This window comes from Anomaloglossus baeobatrachus, unplaced genomic scaffold (assembly GCF_048569485.1).
Source record: "Anomaloglossus baeobatrachus isolate aAnoBae1 unplaced genomic scaffold, aAnoBae1.hap1 Scaffold_332, whole genome shotgun sequence".
Lineage (NCBI taxonomy): Eukaryota > Metazoa > Chordata > Amphibia > Anura > Aromobatidae > Anomaloglossus > Anomaloglossus baeobatrachus.
In genome coordinates, this window is record NW_027442700.1 from 115,570 (window position 1) to 124,842 (window position 9,273).

The 9,273-nt window shown below is 44.6% G+C and overlaps 1 pseudogene; it reads right to left on the reverse strand.

Annotated features, from left to right (window-relative positions):
• Positions 1–2,157: 2,157 nt before the first annotated feature.
• LOC142270733 (U2 spliceosomal RNA) lies at positions 2,158–2,364 on the reverse strand (annotated as a pseudogene).
• Positions 2,365–9,273: the final 6,909 nt, after the last annotated feature.

The following is a 9,273-nucleotide window of genomic DNA, read 5'->3' on the forward strand; positions in this document are numbered from 1 at the left end:
GAACTTGCAGGGCAACCACAAACTTAGTGCAATGTAAATAAAAATGTTTGTTGGCTTGACACCGTTACCGCCTCCGGAGAGGCTGATTTGGGAGGATGGGCCTGGAGGAAAGGGATGGCCTAGGCCCGCCACTACCGTAACCGGTGGCGATCCTCCGGGGGTTCAGGGGTCCCCTTGGACGTGGGCCCCCTGAAAGAGACAGAACCCGCTCGGGCAACTTGGTGCTGGACTGGGGTCAAGGGGTGCTGCCCGCTTCTTAGGGGCAGCATCAGGGCCAGGTTGTTTGGGTGGGAGAAGAGCGGAAGCTGTACCGTTGTAAAATGTTTATGATGCTTTTACATGTTTTACCGTTTTATTCTTTTTCAGTTGTGAAAATAAAACCGGTGATGGACGGGCAGCCCGCGGACGGTCTGCATTTTACTATAGGGGAATGTGGCGCCCTGGACAAGCCAGGTCGTCACAGGTACTACACCAACACACTCTACACTCCGGCTAGGCACACCGAAGCTAAACACAAATCCTAGTTGCCTTCCTCCAGGGGCTGATGTCCACACCAGGGGGTGGGCCAGGCGGTTGATCCCACCCACCGAGGAGTTCACAGTCCTGGAGGCGGGAAAAGGAGTCAGATTAGAGATCAGTTTTGGAGTTAGAGAAGTGAAGAGGAGAGGAGACTGACCGTGTCCGGGTGTGTGGCCCGGGCACTCAGCAAGGTTGGCAGACGGTGGTGACCTTCTGCAGGAGAGGCTGATTGGAGTGAACCGTACGGACCGGGGATGGGCGGTGGCCCGCCGGTACCAGATCGGGGAGTGAAGAGAAGCCAGCACCATCCGGCAGGGCCTACGGACCCCGACCAGGCAAGGAGTCGCCGTAAAACCGGTCAAATCCATTAGCGACAGGAACCTCCAGGGTTTCCCAGCAGTCAAGACCCGATTGAAGGCAACAGCTCACACCGTAGAGGGAAGCACAGTCACCGCCAAGGCTACAGTTCCCAGGGCCAGAGCCTGCGGGCAAAAGGGGCTCCCTCAGCATCCATCCAAGCTGGGGAACGGGTTACCGGTGGGAAGCCCGCTAGATTTTGGGGGAATAAAAGGGGTCCAACACCACATCCCCACAGGTGCACACCCACCCATCAAAGAGAGCTATAAGCCAATACCACCTTCACATTGCCAGTGTACCAAGGACATGTTGAGCAACATGAAGGCGGCTGGGGTTATCCGTGACAGTTGTAGCCTTTGGGCAGCTCTGTTGATCCTGTTAAAAAAGAAGGACGGCACCACTCCCCGTATTGAGGAATCGCTAGCTGCATTGAGAACTGCAAATTATTTTTCTACCCTTGATCTCACTAGTCACTATTGGCAAGTGTCCGTTGCTGAGGCAGACCGGGAGAAGACCGCCTTCGCCACCCCTATGGGTCTCTGCGAGTTCAAAAGCATGCCCTTCGAGCTGTGCAATGCGCCAGGAACCTTCCAGAGGCTGATGGAATGCTGCTTGGGACAAGATTTTAGGGTGTATAAAAAGGGAGATTAGATCCCGTGATCCCAACGTATTGTTACACCTCTATAAATCACTTGTAAGGCTACATCTGGAATATGGGAACCAGTTTTGGGCTCCACATTTTAAAAAGGACATTCAGAAGTTAGAGTCAGTTCAAAGGTGGGCAACTAGACTACTACAAGGAATGGAAGGCCTCCCATATGATGACAAGTTGAAAAAGTTATTAAGTGATTATTGGCTGCAATGGGGCTTTCTGGCTGGTGCCAGTCTCTCTTCTTAGCACACAGGAACCACAATCCCTACACCATGCTTCAATGGATTCTCTCATCCCAGCCCAGTAAAACTACATATTTTACACAGTCATAAGCAGCCAAAAGGGATCTATTCTATTCAATTGCAAATGATCTAGATAAGACTGAGAATAAGATACTGCACGGGACATAGCAGAGTTGGTCAAGTTGAGTGGAGATGAGTTTGCTATTTGGCACAGCTTTTTGCATCAATAAAGCAAGTAAAAGGTGTGAAAGATAAAAAAAGGGTGAAAGTGTGAAAAGTGAATTGGCCAAATTGAGGTGCATATAAAGTTTTTGCTTTCTTTCAATTCACTAATGGGGCTCATTTGAATCAGGTGAATTGAGTTCTGCTTTTGGAAACTGGGTTAAGAAGGGGTGCACCGGTCCTGGAGGTACTGCAATACCAGGTCAATGCGTGGAGTGGACAGAGCAAGATTTTTTCCATCTCCTTGTTCTAAAAATCCATTTAATATATGGTCCCCAGAGAGGGGACGTATCAGATATTAAACTGATAAGAACAGATTTAATTTTTTTTTTTTTCTGTTTATCAGTAGGACTTCAAAATAACAAAGGTGATCGCCTCCCGTTGCCTGGGAACCGTCCAGGCACAAGAGGGCTATGTGTCACCAGAAGGCGCACACACTTCCTCAAGGCCGGCAGACGTGCAATCCCAGGCACCTTCCAGTACCGACCAAGGTAGCGTCCTCCGAAACTACACTTGATCTTAGCCAAAAGGCCGAGAAGCTATAACCCGAATTGGTTACGGCCTTGAGTGGCACCCTGGCCTATACCGGACACATCTTAGGGAGAGGGAGACAAACCCACGCCTACAGAAGACATTTTGTCACCCAAGCCAACCCTTGAAAAGGCTGTTTTGCAGAGCAAAAACAAGAAGAATGGTGCTTTTTGCAGCCGCCGCCCACTGCAATGAATCTGAATAACTCCTCCTTTTGGACACAAGCACCTCCCCTCCCCCTTGCAGTCTTTCCAATTCATGATACAAAAAGACGGACGGACAGGACAGGACAGGACAGGCTGCCTGACTTTCCGTCACTGCCACCCTTTGCCATCCTTGCCCGTAGAAAGCCCTTTCATCATCCCCAAACCCTAATCTTTTCCCTTCCCTTCCCAGATGCGTCTCACTCCCTTTCATTAGGAAGTGAGCGCAGCCTTTTCTCCGTTCTGCACATGCGCGACGTTAAACACAAATGCGCAGGCGTGCGTTCCATTACCCTCACTGCATTCCACTCCCATACAGGAAGTGGGCGCAGTTATTACTACGGTCGCACATAAAAGAACCCACGGCCACCACTGCACATAGCTGACTCCACCACAGGACACCCACTTCTACACCAACGCAGGTAAGACAGGATCGGCACCTCTATGCTCCCGTTACAATCAGGCTCAGTCACCATGTGATAACGCTCTCAACTCTTTAGTTGCAGGCTCCCCTTGCTTCACCTCCACTGGCTGTGCTGCCATTTCCTCTCCCACCTGGAAGGTATACTTTATTCCACTATTTTCCTGTTTCTCTCTTCCCCCTTTTCCCATAACCTACTTTTATCTGCATTTGTGGGGTATCTATATGCTATTTACATCATAGTTTTATTCATTAATATGGAAGGGAAGAGTGCCCATGAGAGTGTTGAACTGCGGAGAGCAAGAGATTAAGCTGCTCCGATTTGCCACCATTGATAAGCTGTTCTCAGTAGATACACATGCTATCCAAACAGCAGCATCCACCATTGCTTCAGCCCACCCATTCAGTGACAGCTCACCAAGTCAGCCAGAGGAGTGGTGTAAGGAATTACACGTAGGCACTGACTCCACACCTTCACATCACAAGAAGGGGGTCTACAGGCTAGTGCAAGAATACGAGCAAGTCTTCAGCAAACATCCGCTAGACTTTTGAAGAATAAAAGGGGTCAAACACTACATCCCCACAAGTGCACACCCACCCAGCAAAGAGAGATATAAGCCAAAACTACCTGCACATTACCAGTGTACCAAGGACATGTTGAGCAACATGAAGGAGGCTGGGGTTATCCGTGACAGTTGTAGCCTCTGGGCAGCTCCGTTGGTCCTGTTAAAGAAGAAGGACAGCACCACTCCCCTGTATTGAGGAATAGCTAGCTGCATTGAGAACTGCAAATTATTTTTCTACCCTTGATCTCACTAGTCGCTATTGGCAAGTGTCCGTTGCTGAGGCAGACCGGGAGAAGACCGCCTTTGCCACCCCGATGGGTCTCTGCGAGTTCAAAAGCATGCCCTTCGAGCTGTGCAATTTGCCAGGAACCTTCCAGAGGCTGATGGAATGCTGCTTGGGACACCGAAACTTTGAAACGGTACTGCTATACCTTTATGATGTTATTGTTTATTCTAAAGCAAACAAGATTTTAGGGTGTATAAAAAGGGAGATTAGATCCGGTGATCCCAACGTATTGTTACCCCTCTATAAATCACTTGTAAGGCCACATCTGGAATATGGGGTAAAGTCCTGAGCAGGTTGATAACCATTGGTTTGAGCATGGTAGGGTGTAGTGCGCATCTTCCTGCATCGGTAAAAGCTGCAGAAGTCCTTGAAGATTTCCGCTTCAAAGGCTGTGCCTTGATCTGTGAGGACTCTCTCTGAGTAGCCATGAGGTCTGCATAAGTGTGCTTGGAAGACCTTCGCTGCAGTATGGGCCATTAGATCTTTGACTTGTACCACAACCATAAATCTCGAGTAGTTGTCTACCATCGTAAGTGCATACGTGAGCTCGCCTCGATATTCTGCAACAAAACTCCCTTTTTCGATTTCAGTTTCAGCAAACACTCCTCTTCCTGTAGAAAATATTTATCATTACCTAAGACAGTCATTCTAATGCATGACAATATTAAGGCAATTTAGTTAAAACTTGTTTTAACTCACCTTTAAGGGGATTGATGTATTTCATGGTCAATCCAGGTTTGTCAGTGATGGCACTGACATAATGTATGGCGTCTTTTTCGGGCGTTATCCTTTGCCTTTTCATTGTGAAAATCCAGTTGCCTATATCAAAGCAAATTCTACTACTTGTAAAGTATGCAGAAAATGAAATGTAGAACATATAACATCAACTGCTTAGGAACGCATCATAGGTTAGTACTTAAAAGGATATTGTCATGTTCTAGTCATAATGCAAGCTGGACATTTTTCATGTTACCCTGTAATCGCCGGCCTGTTCTAATGCTCACAAGCCAAGATATAGGCTCAGCTGCTAAGGCTTCCCTCTGCCTTCTGAATGAAACTTGAATATGTCTGGGTCACTGTGTATATAGCAGGTGCTCAGAAAAAATAAGAGTCAATTCAATAGAAATAGCTCTGGCACACTATAGTGATCAATAACGTAAGAAAAGAACTCTTGGAATGCTGAAAATTCTTTATTTGTGCAAAAGGATAATTCATCCAACGTTTCCACCTTGTTTTTAGGTCTTTATCAAGGATAAAGTTATCTAAGATCATAAAGGGTTACAAAACCATATAAACACGTAATTAGTACATAGTACAACATAACAGTACAATATATTGCTACTTGAGAGTACAATGGGTCAAATGACCATGATGCACATACAAAAATTTTTTCCAAAGCCATAGTGAAAACATTTGTACTGAGGAAAGAAAATTTCCACATGACCTATCTGGAGAAACATTCTGGATCAAACAACCAAAAATAGTCAAGCAGGTAAATACACACCTATATGGATAACAGGATGATATGTGTTCAATTGTATAGCGTCATTGCCATTAAGGTACAAATGGAAAACTTGCAATCCTATATAGTGAAGGAAATGAACACATATCATATCAAAGAACACAGGAACATGGGTGTGAGAAAAACCTCAATGTTTATACTTTGTTCTTTATAATGGTGTGAACATGTATATGTCTCAGTACCTTATGCACTTGAGAATTCTAGTGAGTAGATCATGAAAGCCTATTTCAGAACTGGAATCGGTAAATAATTGTAGGTGGAATCTAAATGAAAAGATGGTACAAGTGTTATCATGACACGTGGGCTATAACACAATGGACCGTGTGACAAAGAAGAAAGGAGAGAAAGAAGAGGAAGAAAATGCAACTACCTGTAACATTACGTGATAGTCACTGGTAAGTATCACTTGACAATTCAAATGAAAAAGGATTCCTTTATTAAAGGGTTCTCAGTCGCCTCAGGATCATGAAATACTAGGGTAAATGATATGAGAATGGGTAAGAAGCACCACTAAAGGAAATATGAGATGCAGGACATATATCTATAAACCCCTGAACTACATGATAGAAATAAAAAGAAGAAAAAAGAAAAAAAAGAAGAAAGAAGAAGAACACATAGAATGCGGAAAGAGAATGGGTACAACTACCTGAGTTACTGCAGGGAGGCCCCTGGTTGGTATTGTGAGGGTTAGTGGAATTCATTCACTGAAGGGTTCTCAGTTGCCTCAGGTTCGTGAAAAATGCTATAGACAAATAATGCCCGGAGAAAAGGGGTTCATATACAGCGAATAATGGTAATACAAGGTACATGTGTCACATGTAATAGTATATATATATATATTGTACTAAGCTCTACACCAGAAATAGAAAGTAGTCCCTCTGCCTTCTGTCTAGGTGCCCTGAGTTATGTCCTGTAAACTGTCACAGGGACCCAGACACACATGTGTAGTAGGGGAATATCCCTGCTGAGATGCCAGTGCTAGAGCACTCGTTTGCTGTGGAGTTGAACGCTATGTGAGCAGTTCTTACCTTCAATGAGCAGAAGTCTCTTTTTTCAGATTTCAATATCTCTGTGGGTATCTGGCAGAAATATGGAATACTCTTTACTGCTAAGACCCTGTACACCACTCCCACTAAAGGGGGCTTTACACGCTGCAACATCGCTAATGCGGAGTCGTTGGGGTCACGGAATTTGTGACGCACATCCGGCCGCATTAGCGATGTTGCTGCGTGTGACACCGATGAGCGATTTTGCATCGCTGCAAAAACGTGCAAAATCGCTCATCGGTGACATGGGTCTCCATTCTCGATTATCGTTACTGCAGCAGTAACGATGTAGTTCGTCGCTCCTGCGGCAGCACACATCGCTCCGTGTGACACCGCAGAAACGAGGAACCTCTCCTTACCTGCCTCCCAGCCGCTATGAGGAAGGAAGGAGGTGGGCGGGATGTTCCGGCCACTCATCTCCGCCCCTCCGCTGCTATTGGGCGGTCGCTCAGTGACGTCGCTGTGACGCCGCACGGACCGCCCCCTTAGAAAGGAGGCGGTTCGCCGGTCACAGCGACGTCGCCGGGCAGGTAAGTATATGTGACGGGTCTGGTCGGTGTTGTGCAGCATGGGCAGCGATTTGCCCGTGTCGCGCAACAGATGGGGGCGGGTATCCACACTAGCGATATCGGGACCAATATCGCAGTGTGTAAAGTAGCCTTTAATAAACTGTGTAAAGGATTTTAAGTAAAAATCCACAATAAACCAGCGCTAGATGGGTTTTTATAATTTTATTAATAGACCACAAATAAAAAATTTTTTGCTATCCTTGTTTCAAGACAGAGTATTTGATAATATACAATACACTGATTATTACTAAAACCAAGGACCACATAAAACAAGGACCACATAAAATAAAAAATGAAAGTAATGAGAATAAAATTCTTTTGTATAACCAATTAACTTCCAGGTGATACAATATTCACATTGATTTAGTTTTACCAGTCTAATGTAATGCCCCGGCCGGTGGCATATATTTTGTTTGGTTAATAATTTAGACTTATACAATGAAAGATGTACTATACCACCCCTGGCTAACTTACAAGTTTTAAGTTGTACAATATAAGTTTGCGACGTTATATTCATATATAGGAAGGCAAACAATATTGGCAATTTAGTGGCACCCACCATACGTAATCTTACAGCACCTAATAAGGGAGGATTATTTGGCCTGAAAGGTTTTTTTCCATGCAAAAGCTGTATAGTATGTAAGAATACAAAAAATATTTCACGGAAATCCTTCTTACAGGGGCAGTCAGAAGTCATGATTAGAGAATTTATTACATGTCAATCAAAGGGAGTAGTATATTGCATTCAATGTCCCTGTCAGAAAAAATACATTGAGAGAACTATTAGACCCCTATGGAAAAGGGTGGGTGAGCACATTAGAAGTGTTAAAAATAAATGTACTAAGCACCCCCTATCCAGACATTATCTGTTAAAACATGGACGGTCCTTTAAAGGATCCCAAGTATGGGGCGTACAAAAAATAACTAAGGATTGGAGAGGTGGCGATTTCATTAAAAAAATGTCACGAGCAGAAAGCCAATGGATTTTTGAATTGAACACCTTGAAACCATATGGACTCAATAATGATATAGAACTGTTTGCTTTTAATTAATTTATATTTTTATAGGTAGAGGAGTAATAGGTACTGATAATAATACGGAGAGAAGGAAAAAAAAAAAAAAAAAAGCGATTGTCATGGAGATATATGTGTATATATGCATAATATATATTAAAATTGGTGCTTCACTTGCCCAAGGTTGATGTAGATATAAGGGGCTTTTCATATTATAGCAAATTTATATTACACCTTTATGATGTCCTTTTGTTAAATTTATTGTTGAAAAAAAGCATATGCATATATACACATTGTCTTCCCAGTATATGATGATACAAGCAAGGCTATATATAGGTCTTTTTAGAAAAACCTTTAGAAAAACCTTTGCACATAATTATATTATATGGCTATTATGAACGGTCTTTCACAAATTGATATATGTAGTGGTCATTGAATGTTGGTTGAATTTAAACATTGTTTAATTTTATGCAAACTATAACCAATTAAATATATGCATAAATAGTGCTCTAGGCAACAGCTGAGTTATCCTTGAGGAAGGGGGCCGTTACACGCCCCCGAAACGCGCGTCGGATCAGGACTCTGTTTTTGCCTACCTCACCTGTGCGGTGATAACCTGCCAAGTAATCTCTCCCTCGTGTGGAATCAACCGGCTTCCACTGGACACGGTACGGATTGCCTGCTGGAGAGGTTGAGAGGTTACCGCTGACATTTCCTTTGTCTGCAACCAGGATACATTGGTACCTCCAGCGGTTCTGCATTGCTCGTTTGGAAGCGGATCGGAGCCTTGTGTGGTGCTAACCTGCCAAGCAACTTCCTCCTGTGTGGAATCAGTCAGCTGACACTGGATACTGTCTGGACTGCCCGCTGGAGAGGCTGAGTAGTTACCGCTGATCTTATTGTTGTCCGCAGCCAACATCTTGGTGCTTTCAGTGGCTTCGTACTGCTTGATTTCGAAAGTACATTTGGGAGAATACGGGACCGGCTGGTTTGTGGCCTTGTGAAGTGTTATAAAGGCTCTGTAAAGAGGGATGTCGGTAACCATACATCTCCCCCAGAGCCAGCACTAGTCGCGGCCACTGGCCTCAAAACGTCCGCTCTGGAAGTCTAACAGGTCAATCCTG